The sequence below is a fragment of the Odocoileus virginianus genome, unplaced genomic scaffold (assembly GCF_023699985.2).
Source record: "Odocoileus virginianus isolate 20LAN1187 ecotype Illinois unplaced genomic scaffold, Ovbor_1.2 Unplaced_Contig_3, whole genome shotgun sequence".
Taxonomy (NCBI): Eukaryota; Metazoa; Chordata; class Mammalia; order Artiodactyla; family Cervidae; genus Odocoileus; species Odocoileus virginianus.
Window position 1 is genome coordinate 2,796,559 of NW_027224320.1, and position 22,634 is coordinate 2,819,192.

At 59.0% G+C, this 22,634-nt stretch overlaps 1 long non-coding RNA gene across 1 annotated transcript; it reads left to right on the forward strand.

Moving 5' to 3' along the window:
• Positions 1 to 3,086: 3,086 nt before the first annotated feature.
• Positions 3,087 to 22,290, forward strand: LOC139033803 (uncharacterized). Its single transcript, XR_011486274.1, has 4 exons — positions 3,087 to 3,593; positions 4,817 to 4,979; positions 19,660 to 19,767; positions 20,070 to 22,290. It is a non-coding gene; the product is annotated as an uncharacterized lncRNA (long non-coding RNA).
• The last annotated feature ends 344 nt before the right edge of the window (positions 22,291 to 22,634 follow it).

The following is a 22,634-nucleotide window of genomic DNA, read 5'->3' on the forward strand; positions in this document are numbered from 1 at the left end:
AGTGTGTGCATGTCCCCAGCCAGGGCGGGGGCTGCTCTCCCAGCCCCCCCTCCATCCTGTGGCCCTGGAGGGGTGCTGCAGGGACGCGGCAGGGCAGAGAGGGCTCTGACTAGCTGTCAAAGCCTCAGCCCTGCTCTGACGAAACATCCTCGGGTCAAACACTGCAGGCTCCGCTGATTCCAGACAGAAAGCCCACGTAGCCCTGGAATTCACCGCCCATGTCAGCGACACTGGCATGCTTTGCAGAGTCCTAGAGGAGGAAATCAGCAAGATGTCTGGCTGTGACGGGACTTCAGCGAAGCGGTGCCAGCCTCCGAGCTCAGTTCCGAAGTCCCTTTTTGACATGCTCCTTTGAAATCCCGAATCAGGGTGTCCCCTTCCACTTGGCAAGGCTGATGTTGCTGTGAGCAGGATGAATTTGGGTGCCTTGTTTTTTTCCCTTTTGAGCTCTAAGTTCCAAGTGATGGGCCCAAATTAAATGCTTTAATCCCTTCAGGCCCGTGACAAGAGTGTCCCTCCTGATAGAAGGAGGAGACTGAGGCTCAGAGAGGTTGCCACATGCGCCCAGGGTCACCCAGCACACAAGCAGAGTCAGGAGTTGAGCCCACGAATATGTGACCCCAAAGGCAGTGCTCATCTCGGCTGTTCTCAGCACCGGCCACGCGTCGGGATCAGATGAGGAACTTGGACGGTGCTGCTTCTGGCTCAGGGCCTGGGTGTCTGTTGCTGCTGTCGAGTTTTCTGGGTTTTGGGGTTTTTTTTTGGCGGTGCAGGGTGTTGGTGGTAACACGGGAACTTCAGTCTTAGTTGCGGCATGTGGAGTCCAGTTCCCTGACCAGGGGTGGAACCCAGGTACCCCTGCCGTGGGATTACAGAGTCTTAGCCACCGGGCCGGCAGGGATGTCCCCGGGCGTTAGTTTTTATAAGGCTCCCCGGTAGATCAGCCAGGCAGCCGGGTTGGCAGGGCAGGTCTGGAAGATGGACGCACGTGCCCAGGGAGAGACAGAGCCCACGAGACGGTGACTCTCAGCCCCCGAAGCCTCCCAGGGACAAGGTCATCATTCAAGCCCAGACCCCGGGCTGAAGACTTCCGGAAAGCTTCCCCTCCCTCCAGAGTCAGCACGGAGGCAGCAGGGGCTGGGGTAGAGCTTCTTCCAGGAGGAGGTCCTGGGACGGAGGCCGGCCCGCGACCCCCAGAACTGGCTTGGGCCCCTTGCCCCGTCACAGCTGAGCACAGGCCTGACTCCCCGACCTTTTATTCCTGTGTGAGCAGTGGGAGGATTTCTTCAGACAAAACCTGGGGAATTTGGCTTGAGCAGACTTTGACTCAGGCCCATTCCTTCTGACATTCCAGTGAGATATCTCTGACCCCGCAGCCTCCCACCCAAAGCTCCTCCCAAATCCGCAAATGCCGGACCTAGTGGCTCATCCCAGAGGCGGGCGGATTCCATAGCCTCCAGGAAGACGCCAACGTCCTGTCCTGCTTCTGCTGTTTCCCAACTGAGAGGCCTTGGGATGGTGGCTTACCTTACCTGCGAGTCTCAGTTTCCCCGTCTGTAAAATGGGCACCTTCCTCATATTTGTAGAAGATCACAAGAGAGGATGCCACATTCTTCGCCAGTGTCTGGCATGCAGGAGGCCCTTGGTGAGGACTGTCATTGTTATTGTCAGCTTGATGGTGGTGGGGAGCCTGGACTGCAGGCCCCTGGGATTCACACCCCACGTGGCCTGCAGCTCTGACCCCGTCATGGTCCTGCTGTCAGAGACTGACCCCAGGCGGTCATCCTATAGGTCAGAGGCTGGCTACCCACGACGCACTCCTGTCCCCACCCCCCACAGCCATCACACCAGCTCCAGTAATACAGTGAGCCTGGCCGAGAGACCCACTGGGTACCAGCCCCCACAGAGCTCTCCCTCCATCCCCACTGCCAACACCCTAGTCTAGGCCCCCAGGGGGTCTCATTCCTCCCACCCTGCCTGCAGGCTCAGCGCCGTGAGTGCACTGCCCACCCAGCTGAAGTTTCAAAGCACAGTCATCATCTGTTACCCTCCTCTCTAGCTGCCCAGGCCCCCAGCTCTGTCAGCCTCCGGCGTCCTCTCGGGCCCTGCCCACAGGCTCTCCCTCACCTCCGGCCTCAGCTGTGTGCCCCCGCCCCCCCACCCCGCACCTCTTGGCACTGCCCAGGTGCGCCAAGCTCTCTCCTGCCTCTGAGCCTTTGCACATGCGGTTCCCCCTTTCTGCTGGACACCCTTTTCCCATCCTCCCCGCTGGTCAACTCCAGGTCATCCTTCGGCTCAACTGGCGGAAGCCTGTGAGCTTCCCCACGTGGGTCTCCGCAGAGTACCTGGGCTTCCTGAGAGCTTGGCGGCTGGGTTCCAAGAATAAGTGTCCCGGAAGAACCAGGGGGACGGTGCCTTGCCGTTGTGACCTGCCCTGGAAGCCACTCAGCACTGCTCTGTCCTTGCCACAGACTGAAGGGAAGAGAACACGCCGACTTCACCCCTCAACGAGCGGAGTGTCGGGGTCGCGTCATAAGATGAGCCCGTGCAGCGGAAGGTGTTGTAGCCGTTCTCGGAAAACCAAAAGCAAAAAAGGGCAAAGGAGAATGACGGAGGTCAGAGCCTCCCTGGGGCCACCTGTGTGGGGTCAGGAGTCCACGACCTTACTGACTTCCAGCTGGGGCTTCGGTAGGCCGGTGCGGCTCTGACCCAGTCAGGAAAGCTTAGCTGCGTGAGTCTTGTCAGCAAAGCGCCTGAGGAGCCGGGGGAAGCTTTCTGTCTGTGCTGGAGATATCCCCAGTTCAAAGCTCTAGGTGTTGGTGACCTTGCAAATCTCCCGGCAGGGCTGGAAAAGGAGGAGGGGCCACAAGCGATTTCAAAGAGGCTTGGGCAGGGACGATGCGGTAATGGTCCCCGTACACCTGGCCCGCTGGGGATCATGTCCTCTGAGGGTCGTCAGGAGAAAAAGCTCTGCCTGGTACCCAAGGCCTGGAGTGTTCTGGGGGGGACGGCCCGTGGGTCCTGCCATGCCCACCCAGCATGCAGAGGCGACAGAAGGAAATTGTGGGGCGGGGCGGAGAGTGCTGGCGTGAGCAGAGCCAACATCAGATTTCCTCTTCTTCTTCACCCTAGGTTCTCGTTCCTCTTTCCTTTTGCCAGCTGGGCCCAGATAAATCAGATGTCCAGAACGTGAAGACTCTCAGGCCGCATGGTGTGGCCGCTGATGCGCTGTTCCGGCCGTCACAGCTGTGGGGCCCCGTCACCCTTGAGCCGCACCATGTGAGTCTCCCAGCCCCCAGCGCTGAGACCTGCTGCGTCTTGTTGGCCATCGAAGGTGATGCCTTGTGACCCGGAGCACAGACAAAAATGCTTCGTGAAGGAAGTCTGACGGGCTGGACGGTTAGCCCCGGTGCTTGGTAGTAACGGACTCCATCCCAAGAGGAGAGCAAGTGTGAGCAAACCTTCCATTGAGCATTTCCTGAGCACCTCCTGTATACCAGGGCCCAGGAAGCACCGTGGACGTGCCGACGCCCGTGACGCATGTGGGCCCTGCCCTTGAGGGCTCACTGTCTGGACTGTTCCAGGAACAGCAGGTGAGGTCTAAGCAGAGGGAGATGAAGGAGAACTGGCCAGATGGGGCGGGGGGAAGGGTTGCTTTCCTGACAGAGGGAACAGCGCACCCGAGGGCGCAGGGGCCAGAGGGACTTTAGGAGTGCAGAGTCTGAGCACCGATGGGAAGCTGGAGGGGGATAGATAGTAAGTCGTCGTTGTCATTCAGTTGCTCAGTCGTGTCCGACTCTCTGCAACCCCACGGACTGCAGCACGCCAGGCCTCCCTGTCCTTCACCAACTCCCAGAGCTTGCCCAAACTCATGTCCATTGAGCTGGTGATGCCATCCAACCATCTCATCCTCTGGCGTCCCCTTCTCCTCCCGCCTTCAATCTTTCCCAGCATCAGGGTCTTTTCCAATGAGTCAGCTCTTCGCATCGGGTGGCGAAGTATTGGGGCTTCTTCAGCTTCAGCATCAGTCCTTCCAGTGAATATTTAGGACTGATTTCCTTTAGGATGGACTGGTTGGATCTCCTTGCAGTCCAAGGGACTCTCAAGAGTCTTCTCCAACACCACAGTTCAAAACCTACCAGCTGTGATTCCCACGAATCAGGACTGAATCCTGAATGAGTTGGAAAGCCATCTAGGTTCACGTAGGGATGGAAGCCAGTATGTGGGGCACCCACCACATGCCTGGCACTAGCTAGTTGCTTTTCTCTGTATTTATTATAATTTTCAAATTAATTAAGTTCCACCTTTCTTGAGATCTAATTGATGCATGCTGGTTGTTTTTCAAACTCTCTCATTTCAGTATAACACAACACCTTGCGGTTGGAGTCCGAATTCCCATTTCACAGATGAGGAAACTGAGGCTCTGAGAGGCCCAGAATTTCCCAGTTAGGAAGCTGAGCACCGGGGTTCAAACACAGCTGCCACTTATTCCATTACCAGCCCCTCCAGCCCCCGCCACTGGACAGCCCCCTCCCTACCCTGAGCAGGACTTGCCCACCACACCTGGGCCTCCTGGCCGAGCCAGGCTCTACATTCCAGCAGGCTGGTGGAGACAGGTGTGGGCAGGGCACACCTGGAGGCTGGGAGCCCCGCCTGCCAGCCCCCAGGCCCTCACCAGGCAGGGAGCGTGGAGGGGTGCGTGTGACGGCCTTGAGAGCCTGGCGCGGGCTGGGGGCCAGCCCCCGCGTGGCCCCAGGGCTGCCTGCCCTGCCAAGACAGCGTTGTCAGTCTCTGCTTTCCTCTGACGCACCTACAGGTTCAGGGCCAAGACTTATGAAGGAAAAGGTACGACTGTGGACGGTGGACACGGCGCGGTCAGTGCCTGGAGGTGATGCCAACCTCCGGGAGGTGGGGCTGGCTGCCGTCAGCTGAGCCACCATCTCCTCCAACGGAGACTCGTCCACGCGATTAGAAAGTTGGTGTGTGTCTGTCTGGCTTGGCGTACTGTCGCCCGGGAGGACAGGGAGACTCATGATTCCGCGGGGGCGGGGTTGCAGAGCGGACAACCCGGGCTTGGCCACAACCTGCTGCGGGGCCTGGAGGCAGTGACTTGGCCTCTCCGGGCCTCTTTCCAGGGAAAGAGGGAGGAGAATAGTGCTCAGCTCATAAAGCTTGTGAGTATGCTGGGGAGTACTACACGAGAAACGTTTAGCCCCGCAGGTACCCGGGACGGTGAGCCATTACTGCTAGTATCAGATGTGCAGGGGGCTTGGGACCCCTGGGCCTCCCAGTCCCTTGGAGGGGTGCCTGTCTTCTGAGAAGGAGGGATTGGGTCTTGCTGGTTATTTGGTTCCCCCGTGTGCACCCTTCCACCCCCAGCAGCCTGAAGTCCATGCTGTTTCCCTACTTTGTGAAGCTCCAGTCTTTTGGGACCAAGCCGGCCCTTCCTCTCCCTTTCATGCTCAGGTCAGCGCCACCTCCTCCAGGAAGCCATCCTTGATTAAGGGTTGAGTTAGCTGCCTTCCTGGGCCAACCTCAGGGCCTCCTCTCATGAGATGACACCCCCTACCCTAACTGGGCAACCTAACCAACAAGCAGCCAACTTGTTGGCAAGTAACCAACCCTTCTGAGCCTCTGTTTGGTCAATTGTTATGTGGGGACGCTCAATGCCATGTCAAAGATGAAAACGGCCATGGATCCAGAACCAGGCACAGCCCTCGAGGAGGGTATCAGTGTGCGGGAGCCCTGCCCTTCGCGGATCTAACGCCTTCCGACCTCGCTGAGGCCCGGCGCAGGGCGGGGCGTCCTGCACACCTTTGCACTGGCTGCTGTGTCCTTCCAGCGAACTGAAAGCAGGTCTCTGCTCGGAGCTCTGCCAGGTAACAGAGTCTAGAGGAATCATCAGCGCAAGGCTGTGCTCTGTCTTGATTGCGTTCGTGTTTCTGGTACCTTCTGTTCACAGCAGCAGTTTCTCAGATGTGACGCGGCTTTTCCGTTCTAAATATGCTGACCTCGGCTACAGTGGCGGCAATAGAGGATTTGAGCTCAGGAGCCCTGGGCCCTCGGTCCCGGTTCCAATGCTAGCTCTGCCCCCTCTGTTGCGTTGCCTTCAGGAGCCCCATCGGGCCTGGGGGCTGTTATGAAGGTTGATGCGTGTGCAGTGCCCGGAGCCCGGCCCAGGGTGCGTTCGGGGTTACCCCTTGTTGTGGAGACGTGCTTGGGGCTCGGCCTGGCGGCTGCAACCCTCACACCCAGCCTGCCTCCCTCTGCGGGGCCTGCTGCCGCCTGCCCGCCTCCCGGGTGAGCCCCCCGGCCGCACAGAGTTTAATCCCCCCGCTGGTAAACATGCGCTCACGTTTCCCAGGCTTTGTCCTGTTACCTGGAGCCGTTCTCAGGCCCTGCACGCTCCTCCCACCCGAGTCCCAAGTCCCCGGTTCCCTCTGTCCCTCACCCACGACTCAGTTTCCTCGTCTGTGACGGGTGCGGGCAAGAGGCCAGCTGTCACCCCAGAAACGGGCCTCACGCCATGCTGGGCGATGGCGCAAACCCTTGATGGTGTGCCCCCAGAAGATGCCGCTGAGCCCCACACCCTCCTCCGCTCACTCCCCGCTTCCCCACCTGGGACCCTCCCCCAGAACCCCCTCCCGCTCTCTGCTGTCCCCCCACCCCCCAGGTCTGACACCCCACAGTGTGGAAACCAGGGCTTCACCCGCCACCTGGCAGGTGGACTGGGGCCAGGAAGGCTGGCAGAGGCAGGCCAGACTGGGGGTTAGCCGCTCACACGCCTCCACCTGCCTCAGTTTCTGCATCTGTAAAATGGGAACAGTAGCACTCGCCCCCTCTTGCCGCTGTCCTCATGGTGCCCAGCGCCACGGGGCCCGGCGCATGCTCGCGCTCCCGAGGCTGTGTTACTGGCATCGCCATCTGTGAGAGACGGGAGGCAGTCCTGCCTTTCCCACGAGCTTTCTGGCACCATGATGGCTCTCAGCAGGGATGGAAGACCCACCACATCCGTCACTGCCCGCACGCAGCTACTTGGGCGGGGTGGCCGGGCACCTCTTGTGTCTTGTCACCCCCTTCCACCGAGCCCGGAGCGCGGCAGCACGGCTTCCAGCCCCACCTCTGAGCGTCTCCTCACTGCCCCCACCCCGCCCCTGGTGGCCTGGCGTGTGGCCCCCCAGACCTGCTCCAGCCGGGGCTCCAGCCCCAGGCCTCCTGGGCCAGCCCCAGCCTGTCACCTGCTGAACTCTTCCTACTCTCGCCCCAGTGTCTCAGGCTTTCTGAACAGGGCTGGGGGCCGGGGTCGGCCGGGCCTAATGTAGACCCCGTCTCCACCACCCACGCGCTGCCCAGCCTTGGCCAAGCCGCCCATCTTCTCATAGCCCCGGGCTCCCCACCCCAGAAAAATGGGGTCGTGATGGAGATCAAGGAAGCATGATTTACGGAGTGATCCCCAGGCACCCAGCCAGCATTTTGCCCACATGATCTTGTTTTCCTTTCCTGACAGCGCCGTGACGTGGGCAACGCCTAGTGTTCACGGGCGATGGCGTTGCCAAGCACTGTTCCCAGCGCGTGAACTCATTTAATCCTCAGGACAATGCTGTGCGCGAGGGGCTGGCGTCATCCCGGTCATGCATCAGGGGACTGAGGCAGGGTGGCGGACGGACAGATCCGGGCGGGCGGGCTCCAGAGCGCACTCCCTGGGCCCACGTGGATGACATGACCTCTCAGGAGGACCACAGAGGGGAGTGACTTGTCCACACAGCTGGGGCATGGCAGAATGGAGCTCACTGTTGGGACAGTCCAAACCCTACGCCTATGATGCCAGGCACCTGGCAGAGCCTCTGCGGAGGGGCTGACTGGGGGGCCCACTGACAGAGCAGATCACCCCCCAGGAATACGCAGGCTCCTCGTGAGGGCCCCGAGCCTTCCTGCTTGGGGTGGGAGTTAGCTGTGAACAAGAGCCACCCCCCGACCCCCCGGGGAGCTCCTTAACCATAGAGACTTCTGTTCATTCACCCGTCCACTTACCTACCGGCTCATCCTTCCACCCATCCACACACACACACCATCCACCCATCCATGCATCCATCTATCACCCACCCATCCACCTATCCACCCATCCACACACACACCCTGTCCATCCATCCATCCATCCATGCATCTGTCCATCACCCACCCATCCACCTACCCACCCAACCACACACACCCCCCATCCACCCTTCCATGCATCTGTCCATCACCCACGCACCCACTTATCCACCCATCCACACACACACACCATCCACCCATCCATGCATCCATCCATCACCCACCCATCCACCTATCCACCCATCCACACACACACCCCATCCACCCATCCAAGCATCTGTCCATCACCCACCCATCCACCTATCCACCCAACCACACACACCCCATCCATCTGTCCATCTGTCCATGCATCCATCCATCACCCACCGTCCATCAGCCAGCCAGTACCTCTTCTATGCCAGACCCTGTGCTGGGCAGTGCTGAGAACTTGGGTAAATTGTCTACAGTCCCTAATATGCAGAACTTACTCCCTAGGAAGGGGAGTTTGACTTACAAACTCAGTGGAACATGGGGTGACAAATGCTGTAACCGAGGCAGCATGAAGGGCCATGATAGACCAGGAAAGCAGAGGACTCTGCTTAGGGATCAGGGAAGACTTCCTGGAAGAGGTGTCCTTTGAAGGATATCTGTCTGAGTCAGGGATCTCCAGAGAAACAGGATCAATAGAAAGCAGGTATAAAGAGAAAGATTTATTTTAAGAAATTGGCTCATGTGAGTATGGAAGCTGGCAAGCCCTCAGTCTACAGAGTGGGCCAGTGGGCTGGAGTCCCGGGAAGAGCTAGTGTTACCGCTCAAATCTAGAAACCATCTCCTGGAGGATTCCCTCCTGCTCAGCAGAGGTCAGTCTCTTTGCTCTTGTCAGGTCTTCAACTGATTGGATGAGGCCCACCCACATTATGGAGGGCAATCTGCTTTACTCAAGGTCTGCTGATTTAAACGTGAATCTCATCTGGAAACACCTCGAATAACGTTTGACCATACACTTGGGTACCATGGCCCAGCCAAACTAACATAAAATGAAGGAACTGGGGTTTGAAGCACTCTAGGCAATGAAAATGATGCTTCCATTGGCCCAGAGGTGGGGTGTGGCTTTGGGACAGTGGGTTCCGCTCAGGGTAGAGAATGTGGGCAACTAGACCAGCAAGTAGGTGATCCTGTCCTGACACCTAGGAGGTGGCAGTGGCTGAGTTCTGAAGCTGGAAAAGATTGAGGGTAGGAGGAGAAGGGGGTGACTGAGGGTGAGGTTGTTCGATGGCATCACCGACTCTCCTGAGCAAACTCGGGGAGCTGGTGAGGGACAGGGAAGCCTGGCAGGCTGCAGTCCATGGGGTGGCAAAGCTGGACACGACTAAGCGATGAATAATAACAACAGGCAGATCTGGGGTATGTAGGGTTGCTCACAGCTGGCCCTGCCCCTCCATTCCCCTCCCCGACCCCATGCCCTGCCAGGCTCAAGCCTGATGTGGTGGGCAGGGCAGAGGGCCTGGCAGGCTGGGCTCAGCTGCCACCACCAGCTGCTCCGGCTTGGGCCCCTGTGCCTGCTGTCGGCGAGAGGCAGCTGTGGCCGGGCTCCCGTGTGCCCGCCTCGCTCTAATCACTCTTCCCCCAACCTCCACGCCTTGACCTGTGGGCCTCTGTGCTCTCTGCCTCCATGCCTGGCTATGTCCACCTCGCCTTCTCTCTCCCTACATCCCTGAGATAAGCAAGGCAGATATCAACGGCTCTCTGCCTCCCAGACATCCAAGCATCCCCAGGATGGAAACTGGCCAGCCGGAAGCATCTCAGAGACACCCTGTCCAACAACTGGGACAACTGAGGCCTCTGAGTCCTGCCCAGGGTCGCTCACCAGTCTCGAGGGGGCAGGGAATGCCTCCTACCCCCCCACTGACCCGCTTCCCTCCAGTGCCTGCAGCAGCTAAACCTAGAAACGGCAGTTAAATCCCAGGCGTGCAGGAGGGGCTGGATGCCAAGGGCCAAGGACTCTGCTAGGTGAAAACTAGGCTCCTCGCAAGTCTTAGGGCAAGAGAACCACAGGTAACCCGGGAGAGGTGGTTGGGGTGCTGCCGCCTGTGGGCCTCTGTCTCTTGGCCTTTGAGATCCCGACCACCCTTGGAGGCCAGGTCTGGGGACTGGCTGGGATGTCACGACCCAGCCCCTCTCTGACCTGCACCCTCAGAGACCCCCACGTCCTGTACTTCTGTCCGCCTCGAACCAACAGTCTGCGGCCCAGGAGCATGAAGCTCTAGCTGGGTGGCCCTGGGCGAGGCAGGCCCCCTCTTTGTAAGGATGGAGCCAAACCCCCTCCTGGCAAGACTCTGGGGACCACCAGGTGCCAAGTTCCTGGCGTTAGTCTCCGTGTGCCTCACGTTTCCTCATCTGTAAAATGGGGACAGTGGCACGCGCTTCCTGCTTTCCTAGAGCGGCCGTGAAATCGAGCGAGTCCATGGTAGAAGTACCTTGAACAGTGCTGCTGAGAGAGGGGGCCATGGCCCTCCTCCTCTCCCCACTGGTGCCGCTGCAGTTCCCACCCCTTCCCGACCCCATTAGGGAGAGACACTGTGGACGCTGATCCCACATGTGTCTGCCCTGGAGAAACGTCTGATGCTGCAATCTCACTACCAGGGCCTCCCCAGAGGGCGGGAGGCCTGGACGCTCAGCCCAGCTGTGACTCGCTCCGTGCCTCAGTTTCCCCATCCAGGACAGGATTGCACCCCAAAGCTTCTTCGAGCTCTGACATGATTCGTATCTGGGAGATTTGGCAGGAGTCTCAGCCCACCTATTAAATGCGCAATGTTGGCCCCAAGAGTGGCAGCGGCAAGATCAGGCCCAGGCTCTGTGACCCGATGCTCTCGGAGGTGGGGGAGGCGGGGTTTGAATCGCCTCTCATTGGGTCATTCTGAAGGCACTGGGGACCTGGGAGGGAGGAAAAAGACGGAGGCTTAAGTAGCCGAACCAACAGAATGGGGGTGGAGGGACCAGCCCTTGCACTTGATGACGGCCCAGATAAAGTTTCCCGCCGCCGGGCCTGCTGTGGGTGGAGCCCCGGGCCGCCTCTGAGGGCGGCCTGGATTGGCTCCTGGGCCTGGTTCGTGTCTGTGTCCAGCCAGAGCCTCCTGCCTGAGTGACGACGTGAGGGTGGGCAGGCTCCCCTGGCAGCGGGCGCCGCCGGCAGGATGCCGAGGGCTGAGGGTCTGGGGCGGGCAGGTGGGTGGAGGGCCGCGGAGGACGGAGGCAGGAGGGGCGGGGCTTCTCTGCCCTCGGCCTTGGGGCAACGTGCCCGAGCTGACGGACTGCTGGTGGCGTCCACGGCCGCATCCCGGGGCCGCCGGGTGCGGCAGAGAGAGCGGGGCGGCCCAGCGCGGCACCGCCGGCACGCGCCGTCTGAGACCGAAGCCCTGTCTGCCGCGCCCTCCGCCCCCGTTCTCATCGCCCCTGGGCCTTCAGGGCTCCACCGAGCACCTGGCCCGGAGCAGGGGCCCCGCGCACGTTTGTGGAACGAATGAATGAAGAATCAGTTAATCAGTCTGGGCAAAACCGGAATAGAAGCACCTCGAGATCCTTCAAGATCAGACTCTCTGAACAAGGTTCAGGCCTCCCTCTGACCACGATATCTGCGCAGTTTCAGGGGAGCTGGGTTCTGGGATGTTGGACTTGTGCTCCGAACCTAAAAGTCTTAGTTACTCAGTCGTGTCCAGCTCTTTGCGGCCGCACGGGCTGTAGCCCGCCAGACCCCTGTTCATGGAATTTTCCAGGTAAGAATACTGGAGTGGGTGGGTAGCCATTTCCTTCTCCAGGGGATCTTCCCAACCCAGGAATTGAACCTGGATCTCCTGCATTGCAGGCAGATTCTTTACTGCCTGAACCACCAGGGAGCAGGTACCCTGATTATCCCCAAATTACAGGCGAGAAAACCAAGGCTTCAGGTGAAGTCTGCCTCAGGACTGGCTTCTTCGGCAGTCTGGACAGGAGGGGTCTTATGCAGCCAAGCGGTGCCGCTGACTTGTGTGAGTTGTGTGTGGTGGCCCTGGGCTCCACCTGGGGTGGAGAGGGGCCCAGCGATGGGGTCGGGGCTGGGGTGGTTCCCGACTCTCTTGCCACCGTCCCAGTGGGCGTCACGTCAAGGTCCCCCCTCTTGGCCACCTCCTGAGGGCTGAGACTGCCCCAGGGCTTAGCCTGGCTGTGTGATCTCTTCCTCTGCTCATGGAATTTTATAAAGGAACCTGTTGAGCCCCATCATTTGGGACTCAGTAGGGGAGTTTCTCAGAGAAGGCAATGGCGCCCCACTCCAGTACTCTTGCCTGGAAAATCCCATGGATGGAGGAGCCTGGTGGGCTGCAGTCCGTGGGGTCGCAAAGAGTCGGACAAGACTGAGCGACTTCACTTTCACTTTTCACTTTCATGCATTGAAGAAGGAAATGGCAACCCACTCCAGTGTTCTTGCCTGGAGAATCCCAGGGACGGGGGAGCCTGGTGGGCTGCAGTCCATGGGGTCACACAGTCAGGCTCGACTGAAGTGACACAGCAGCAGCAGGGCAGTTTCTGCCCCTTAGAAACTGACTAATGCCAGACAAGCCCCTTAATCTCACTGAGCCTGCTTTCTCATCTGTGCCGTGAGAACCAAAAATCGCATCCATCTGAAGCAGTGGGTGTAAAACAGGAGCAGCTCTGTGAGTAAGAGCCTTTCCTGGGATGGAGTACTACGCAGCAGTGAAGAAGGACTGCCCTGAGGGGGCCCGAAGCAACTCGCGGAACCTCAGACACACACTGCGGAGGGAGAAGAGGCCAGCTCCAGAAGACAGAGCTCCTGCGGCCCTCTTCATAGAAAAACAGAAGACACAAGCCACCTCTGGTATTATCTGTAGACACAGATGTAAGTATTAACAGTGAAAGAGTCACAGTACATTTGAACAAGAAACAGCAAGTTCGAGAGCTGGTTACCTCTGCGAAGACTGAGAGGCGCCCAGAAGCGCGTGTTCAGCGGGTCTGGGGTGCCCGGATGTCTCCACGCCCGCTGTCCCGCCTGCACCTCGTCCAGGCGAGTGACTCGGGAGGACGGGACCAGCAGGTGGCCGAGGACAGAGCGAGCAGACTGCGTCACTGTTGGATCTGGCAGGTGTCGCTTCGCGGTTGCTGTGCCTCTGGGCGCCTGGCCTGACCTCACTGACCTCAGTCCTCTCGTCTGTGAAGCGGGGATAGCCCTGCCTGGAGGGTCGCACGGGCTCAGTGCAATCAGGCCCCTAAGACCCTCGGTACAACAGCTGCCTTGCCCAGGTGCTCGTTCGGCCCCGACGGCCTTGGCCACTGCTTTCTCCGCAAGTATGGGGCGCAGAGGAGGGGAAAGCCTGTACAAGATTGTGGGACTCAGGGCTCTGAAGCTGGGGCGGCCCCCAGGGCCCCCCAGGAACCCAGAGTCTCCGCAGCTCTCCCTGTGGAAGGAGGTCAGGCCTGGGGACATTTTGCTTCACTTCAATCTGCAAAATCCCTTCACATGTGACTCACAGGCCCCCCTAATCGGTCATAAGGTTGACTGTGAGCACAGAGGCTGAGCCACGCGGCTCCACGCCACCCTCCTCCCATGGTGTGAAGCCCTGGGCGTGGGGGGGTGTGGGTCTCCTGCCTGGTGGAGAAGGGGGTCAGCACATGCAGACCAGCACATCCCAGAGAGCCAGGTCACGGGCCGCTGGGCCAGCACCTGTCTGGACCCCGGGCACCCACTTACAAGGCTTGGGAGTAAGCCTGGTTCCCTGACCTTACGCAGTCCTTCCAGCCCTGAGCCTCAGTTTCCTCATCTGTCAAATGGGGATATGGTTGTGTGCCCACTGCCGTCAGATGATGGGTGAACATGGCTTGGCCAGAACCGCGTGACTTTACTGACCATTATTAACCATCTCAAGGGCATCTCCAGGCCCTGTCCCTGACTCAGGACCATACTGTGAAGAACCAGGAGGTCTGTTCTGTCCACAGCTGGATCCCAGTGGCCAGCTCAGACCATGGCACACGGCGCAGCATGTGAACATTTATGCTGGGGACTGGGTGTCTCCGGGGGTGTGGGTCTGAGCCCCACATCTGCCCTGGCCACTGTGCGACACTACCTATCTCCCACCTGCCCACTTCTCCTGGACGTCAAAGCCAGCTCTCAAACGCCCCCTCCTCCTGGCGCCCTCCCTGACTGCTGGGCCGGGAGCTTGCTCTCTCCTAGATCCTGCCGCCCTTCGTCCCAGGACTCCTGGCACGAGGGCCATGTACGTGAGGCCCTCGGCACGGAGGCTCTGCGCGGGTTCAGTGGCTCACTCAATCTGCGTGGCCCACAGGGCTTGCCCACCCAGCGAACGCTCTGAATGGATGGAGGTCTTTCTCCGCCCACCTCGTCCCTGCATGCCCAGGCTGAGCAGAGGGCCTGGCACACAGGATGTGAGTGGACAGTGGCCGTCTAGACAGGTTCTGCCCCGTTCACGGCAGTCGATCACTCGTGTGCCTCCCAGGCGGGTCCCACGTTCTCCCCTCCTGGTGGGAGCCCCTCCCACCACGCAGGACTGCGTAACCCTGCAGGATATTGCAGAAATGATGGTGCGAGGCTTCTGAGTTTGTCATCGCAGCTTCTCCGGGGCCGCTTCCTCCGGGGCCGCCGGCCTGTGCAGAGGACCTGAGGCCTCCCACCAGCGGCTGACCCGCCGGGCAGCCCTGTGAATCGGCCACCGGGAGAGCAGGGCCTCCAGCCCCCGTCAAGCCTCCTGGTGATAATGAGCTCATGAGTGACAGCCCCCAAGGCCAGAAGCACGCAGCCAAGCTGCTCCCGAATTCCTGGCTCACAGAAAACACGAGTTGTGACCCGTATTTGTTGATGACGGGGGTAATGTGTAACAGTGGTGGGTAACCAACCCAGGCAACCTCGGGCCAGAAGGATTCAGGAAGGCACCGCCCACAGGTCACGCAGGGGCCTGACCCTCATCCCCTGGGCCCTGGGCCAGGGAGCGGGGTGTGGTGTGAGCCTAGGAAAGGGAGAGAACTGCCCGTCTCAGGCCTCAGGTGGGAACTTTCCGTCCCCAGGAGGCAGATTGACCCTTGTCAACGTGGTTTGTCCCTCTAAGTGGAACTCCCCGAAAGCTGGGAGGCCTCCCTGGTGATTCCTGGGGTCTGCGGGGAGGGATGGAAGTGTTAATAGTCAGAACCGCTGCAAGGCCTTGCAGGGTAACCAGATCACACTCTTGTTCTGTTTGGGGGTTTTTGTTTTCTTTTTCTTTGGCAGCATCAGACCCCACAAGTCACTGTTGCCCCAAATTCAGGCACACCCAGTTATGACTGGGGCATCCTCTCTGCCAGTCCCCAGGCCGGGTACTGGGAGTTGGGCACGCAGAGGTATGCGAGCCACAGCCCCTGCCCTCCGGGTGCTCAGCCCAGACCGGCCCACATGGGAGGTGGGGCTGCTGGCACCCCCAGGCCCTCCACTCCCACCCTGCAGCGCTGCCCAGCGCTGGACTGCCGCCGTAGCCCCCTCATCGGCCTCCCCAACCCATCCTTGCCCCCTGCAGCGTCCTTACAAATGGTGGATCAGATCACGTGACTCTCCTGCTCAAAATGCTCCACTGACCCTGATGGAAAACCTGCCTTAGCAGTGGGAAGTCCCGGGGCCACTGCCCGACCACTCAAGATCATAGACGGCGGGACCGCCTGCCCTCCAGGGATTCTGGGCGCGATGTGATACCAGGGGCAGCTGCGAAGCCCTGACTCAGGGGATGCACATGAGATCAGGACACATTAGGAGATGCTGTGAGGAGCCCAGCACCACCGCTGTCCTGTACCTTATCCAGGGTCATCAGACACACCTCAAAGGCCCCCAGTGGGAGGACAGGAAAGTGTGTTCCGCCCGGGGCTGAGGTCCCAGCCACACAGTACCTCCCGCAGGCACCAGGCTGAGCAGAAGAAGGCCTGCCTGGGAACCACGAGGTCTGGCCCCAGCTCCAGGGAGCTACAGGACCCCCGAACCGCGTGGTGAGGGATGGACTCGTGGCCTCCTCGGGCAGGATGGGATTGCCTGGAAGAGTGGGGGGAACTTTCCAGGAGGGTGGGGATGTTCTCCCTTTGGACGCGTACACAGCCCCCGAGCCTCATCCTGGAGATTGTTCATGAAGTGTGGGACAATGAACTTGGGCAAATTCCGGGAGATGGTGAAGGACAGGGAGACCTGGCGGGCTGCAGTCCATAGGGTCTCAAAGAATTGGACACGGCTGAGCAACTGAACAACAACAATCAGTTCATTCAGTCGCTCAGTCGTGTCTGGCTCTTTGTGACCCCGTGAATAGCAGCACACCAGGCCTCCCTGTCCTTCACCATCTCCCAGAGTTTACTCAGACTCATGTCCATCAGTCAGTGATGCCATCCAACCACCTCATCCTCTGTTGTCCCCTTCTCCTCCTGCCTTCAATCTTTCCCAGCATCAGGGTCTTTTCCAATGAGTCAGCTCTTCACATCAGGTGGCCAAAGTATTGGAGCTTCAGCATCAGTCCTTCCAGTGAATATTCAGGACTGATTTCCTTTAGGATTGACTGGTTGGATCTCCTTGCAGTCCAAGGGACTTTCAAGAGTCTTCTCCAACACCACAGTTCAAAAGCATCAATTCTTCGGCACTCAGCTTTCTTTATGGCCCAACTCTCACATCCATACATGACTACTGGAAAAACCATAGCTTGACTTAGATGGACTTTTGTTGGCAAAGTGATGTCTCTACTTTTTAATATGCTGTCTAGGTTTGGTCATAGCTTTTTTCCAAGGAGCAAGTGTCTTTTAATTTCATGGCTGCAGTCACCATCCACAGTGATTTTGGAGCCCAAGAAAATAAAGTCTGTCACTGTTTCCATTGTTTCCCCATCTGTTTGCCATGAAGTGATGGGACCAGATGCCATGATCTTAGTTTTTTGAATGTTGAGTTTTAAGCCAACTTTTTCACTCTCCTCTTTCACTTTCATCAAGAGGCTCTTTAGTTCCTCTTCACTTTCTGCCATAAGGGTGGTGTCATCTGCATATCTGAGATTATTGATATTTCTCCCAGAAATCTTGATTTCAGCTTGTGCTTCATGCAGCCTGACATTTTTGCATGATGTACTCTACATATAAGTTAAATAAGCAGGGTGACAATATACAGCCTTGAGGTATTCCTTTTCCAATTTGGAACTGATCTGTTGTTCCATGTCCAGTTCTAACTGTTGCTTCCTGACCTGCATACAGATTTCTCAGGAGGCAGGTAAGGTGGTCTGGTATTCCCATCTCTTGAAGAATTTTCCAGTTTGTTGTGATCCACACAGTCAAAGGCTTTGGCGTAGTCAATAAAGCAGAAGTAGATGTTTTTCTGGAGCTCTCTTGCTTTTTCTATGATCCAGTGGATGTCAGCAATTTGATCTCTGGTTCCTCTGCCTTTTCTAAATCCAGCTTGAAGATCTGGAAGTTCACAGTTCACGTACTATTGAAGCCTCGTGTGGAGAATTTTGAGCATTACTTTGCTAGCGTGTGAGATGAGTGCAATTGTGCAGTAGTTTGAACATTCTTTGGCATTGCCTTTCTCTGGGATTGGAATGAAAACTGACCTTTTCCAGTCTTGTGGCCACTGCTGAGTTTTCCAAATTTGCTGGCATATTGAGTGCAGCACTTTCACAGCATCATCTTTTAGGATTTGAAATAGCTCAACTGGAATTCCATCACCTCCACTAGCTTTGTTCGTAGTGATGCTTCCTAAGGCCCATTTGACTTGAACAACAACAATAACGTGTGACAGACTTCAATCTCATAAGGGAATCAGATGAATAAACTTTTCACAGAGTCATGTGTCAGGGAAAACAGTCGGGAGACCGTTCTAGCTTAAAGAGATTGACCTGGTCGTCAAGTGCGACATATAACCCTTCTCTAGACCTGGGTTCCAGGAACTTCCCTGGCGGCCCAGTGGTTGAGACTCTGTGCTTCCAATGCAGGGGGCGTGGGTTCAATCCCTTGTTGGGAAACAGATCCCACATATTGCACAGTGCAGCCCAAATAAAATAAAATAAATAAAAGGATCCTGGTTCTGTGAAAGAAAAGAAGAAGGAGGGAAGACCCAGCCACGTGGAATACCCGGGGGCAACTTGAGTCTGGATGGAGAATTAGTGAATCATTTTCGTTTTCTCTAGTAATAATGGTGTCGTACTTATGTTGAGCAAAGTCCTTGCTCTTAGGGTACACAGGATCAAGTATTCAGGAGTCAGGAGGCATGAAGTCCTCAACTTTTCTTCAAATTCTGAGCAGAAAAAAAAAAAGGCACATGTATGTGAAGATAAGGCAAATATGAAAAAATATTGACAATAGTTGAACTTAGGTGAAATATAGACGAGTGTTTATTCTGTGTTCTTTCAAGATGTCAAATTTTAGGACATTTTTATAATAAAAGTTAGGGGTGTGTGAGTGTGTTAATCACTCGGTCGTGTCTGACTCTTTGTGACCCCCATGGACTGTAGCCCACCTCTGTCCGTGGGGATTCTCCAGGCAAGAATACTGGAGTGGGTTGCCATGCCCTCCTCCAGGGGATCTTCCCAACCCAGGGATGGAACCCAGGTCTCTTGCATTGCAGGCAGATTCTTTCCTCTCTGAGCCACCAGGGAAGCCCCAAAAGTTAAGGGTCGGATGAATAAAATCTAAAGCTCTGGCTGTGGTCCTGGGTCACCCAGCCCCTGCCATCCCTGATCTCAGCCCTGTCACTCTCCCCCTCACTGTCTGTACTGAAACCACTCACACGCGTGCACACACCTGCATGCACACACACATGCACACGTCCACACATGCATGCACGTACGCACATGCATGCACGCACATGCACACACGCATGTACACACATGCATGCACACACGCACTCATGCACATGCACACATGTGTGCGTATACACACATGCACGCGTGCACATGCACACTTGCATGTACACACATGCATGCACACACACGCATGCACATGCACAGTGGTCCCAGGCTGCACCAGGCTCCTCCTGCGGGGCCTTTGCACCAGCTGTTCCCTGTGCCTGGACCACCCCTCCCCTGGATTGTCATACGTCTGTCTCTCGTCACTCAGGTCTCAGCTCTGACGGACCCCAGGGGGCTCAGTAGCTCAGTCCCTGTCCCAGGGACGCCAGTGCCTTCTGACTGTCCCCCCACGGCGATGACACTGTCCTCTGCATGTCAGAGGCGCCTTCCCCCATGGACACAGATGGCGGCTGCGGCTCCAGATAGCAAAGCGCCCTGAGCAGCGAGAGGTGGGCCAGGACCACGGCCGCCTCCCCGGAACCATGAGGCGTCCCCCTCTCCACGAGGAAAGCCTTTCCCCAAAGCCCCCCTGCAGCCTCTGTCTTATGTCTCATTGGCTGGGACCCAGCGGCTCAGCTAGCCTAGACCCAACACTGGCCTCGGGCAGAGGGAAGGCTGGGGCTTCCTCCCCCGAGAGCAGAGTCCTCTGGCCTGAGCAAGTGGCTACTGTGAGGACCCCCCGGGGCCCCCCGAGTCTGGAACTTGGAGATCACAAAGCTCATCTCGCCTTGGTGCCTTCTTTTCTTTCTTCCAGCTGAGGGAGCAGTTGCTGTCCTCACGTCCCACTCCACAGGTGCCAAATGGAGGCTCAGAGAAGCACAAAGACCTTCGGAGTCCTGGCCAGTCCAACCCCAAATTCTCTGTAAGTGGAGAGGCTGCAAGGACAGGGTGGGCAGCCCTGTGGGATGTCCCAGGGGCGGAGGGCGGAATTCCACGGGGCTGGGAAATGCAGCAGGCTGCCCCGAGTGGGTGGCCCTCCATGGCACCCGGAGAACAGAGGGGATTCATCAGGGGCTGCATAAAGCGTCAGGTGGAGAGGCCAGAGCAGCCAGGGTAAGGAGGACCCGGGTGCAGGCACAGCTGGGCCCCGAGGATGGAGGGGGGCAGACTGGGGGGCGGCCGGGAGTCAGGCTCCTGGAGGAGGGCCTGTTCCTTGTTCTGCAGGAGGCAGGGGGCCACCGATGGTTCTGGGGGCCACGAGCATAGCAGAGACAGCCCAGAGCAGACTGGAGGGGAGAGAGCGGGGCCAGGAGACCAGGAGGACAGTCAGGACCAGTGCAGAGAAGGTCTCGGCTTCCTCGGCGCTGGGGCCGCGTCTGCCAAGTGGCATCCGCAGTGCCCCCACCCTGCGGGTCTCCTGTGAGGACTGAGGTCCTGGTGGTTCTCCGGGGCGTCCCCCAGCCTGGGCCCTGGGCTGGGAACGGTGCTTGCCTCACCGCGCACTGAGCTCTGCAAGCTCTTGTGAAAGTGAAAGTGTCAGTCGCCCAGCTGTGTAGGATTCTGCGACCCCCTGGACTGCAGCCCGCCAGGCTCTTCTGTCCACGGGATTCTCCAGGCAAGGACGCCACAGTGGGTAGCCATGCCCGCCTCCAGGGGATCTTCCTGACCCAGGATCGGACTCGGGTCTCTTGCATCGCAGGCAGATTCTTTACCGTCTGAGCCACCAGGGAAGCCCCCTGAGGCCTCCTCCACGGCACACACCTAGGGAGGGGGCCTGTCCGCCGCGTCCTGGAAACCAGAGCCTCTGTCCCAGCTGCCGTGCGGCCTGCCTGAAGCCCCACTGAGCCCGCCAGCCCAGCTCCCGGGTTCCCGGGACCCGCAGTGGCCTCAGATGACCTCCCCTCCCCTCCAGCCCAGCTCCAGGCCGCCCCTCGGGTCCCCCAGCCTCATCTCCCGGCCCGGGGCTCCCTCCTGACAGGGCCACTGCCCTGGGGCCAGGCAGAGGGATCCGAGCCTCCTGGAGGCCAGGAGGACGGGCTCGGTGCCAGGCACCACCTGCCAAGCCCCGGGCACCGCAGTCCTGGCCTCAGGGCGACCTGCCCCCTGGAAGAAGCACCTGGAGTTGACGAGCGGCGGCGCTCCTTCCGCCATGACGGATGCGGTGCTGCGAGTCGTGGGAACGGGCGCCGGGCGCCGCATCTCAGGGCAGAACCGGCGCGGGCAGCAGCGGCCTCAGGTAAGCCTCTGGCAGGCGTCTCACGGGACGCGGCAGGTGCAGGACACGGGCTCCAGCTCCTCAGGTTTGCTGGGGTCGGAGGCCCCCTGAGGCCTAGGCGCTCAGTCTCGGCTGCCTGACCGTGCCGGTGAACAGCGAATCCCCCGGGGGCTCGCCTCCTGTGGCTCCTTGGGCCAAAGTCCCACCACCCCCTGCCCTCCCTGTGAGGGGGTGAAAGGGTGCAGGGGAGCAGGGGCTACAGAGAGGGCCAGCTTCTACGCCCCCCGGCCTCAAGGAGCTCAGGACTAGATGGTGCAACATGCACGGTGGTGAGTCAGGGCCCCGAGCTCTGTCCCCTAACTCAGGAGGAGCCCTCTGCTTGCCCTGGGGAGCTGGAGGTGGGGGGCAGCTGGACCCACAGAGGGGCTCAAGCAAAGACACAACAGTGGGAAAAGCCAAGGAAAGCGAATCCTTCCCTGTGACCGGTCGGAAGGGTCTAGGGCAGCCGGCGGGCTGTCTGGGGGAGAGGTTAGGCTGGTGAGACCTTGAGGGCTGGACTGAGGGGTCGGATCCCTTGGAGGATAGCAGGGAGCTGCCAAAAGTTCTTAGCAAGAAAGGGACGCGTGAGTTGGCTTTTTCCCTGGGGGCTCCGGGGAGCCAGTGAGGAGGCTTCTGTGGAGGACGGGCCTGTGTCAGGGAGAGGCCTTGAGCACCTCACTTCCCACGGACAGACAGTATCTCTCAGGGTGAGTGGGCCTGCGGGCAGGGGCTGCCTCGGGGCTCACTGGGCCGGGTGTTGGAAGCCCCAGTGAAGATCAGAAAGAGGCCAAGGGAGGTGGGTGTTTCCAGGCGGCAGGGTGCCACCCCTCTCTGATCCAGAGGCTGCCAGGGTCTGCGACAGTTCTGGGCTCCGACCCCAGGCTGGTCCGCTCAGACCGCCACCCCCTTCCCCGACTGCTCTGGGATCGGGCTGCCAGGATTCCAGGCCCGCCCTGCACCCCGGGGCCTGTCACACGGGGCGGATTGCTTCATTTCCCTGTTGGCCCAGCGCCGATGACCACAGCACCTGCCCCGCTGGGCCGCCGGGGGGGATTAAATGCACTGATGCCGCCACAGAGCCGCGAACAGGGGCTGCGCCGGGGAGGGGGGTGAGGGGGGTGCTCCGGAGCCGCCCTCCTCCCTGTCCTTCCCACCCCACCTCCCTGTCTCCTCCCCACACCCCACCCCACCCCCATCTTCTTATTTCCTCCTTAAAAAAACCAAAAACAAAACCAGCGTGCCCTTCACTGAGTCAGGTGTGTTTCGTGAGAAGGAGAGATCAAACACAGCTCCCTGGGGGTTCTGCCAGCCGGGAAGAGCCTCTCACAGCTGACCCCTGGGCACCCGTCCACCAGGCCCCCGGCTCCTCCTCCAGAGAGCCTGACGCACGCCCCGCTCCACAGCCCAGAGAGGTTTAGCCACCTGCCCAAGGTCACACAGCTTGTCAGTATGAGAGCTGGGGCCGTCCGACCCCAGAGGCTGTGTGCTGGACCCCAGGGCTATGCTGAGGGGGAAGGACTAGCCCTGGAGGGCAT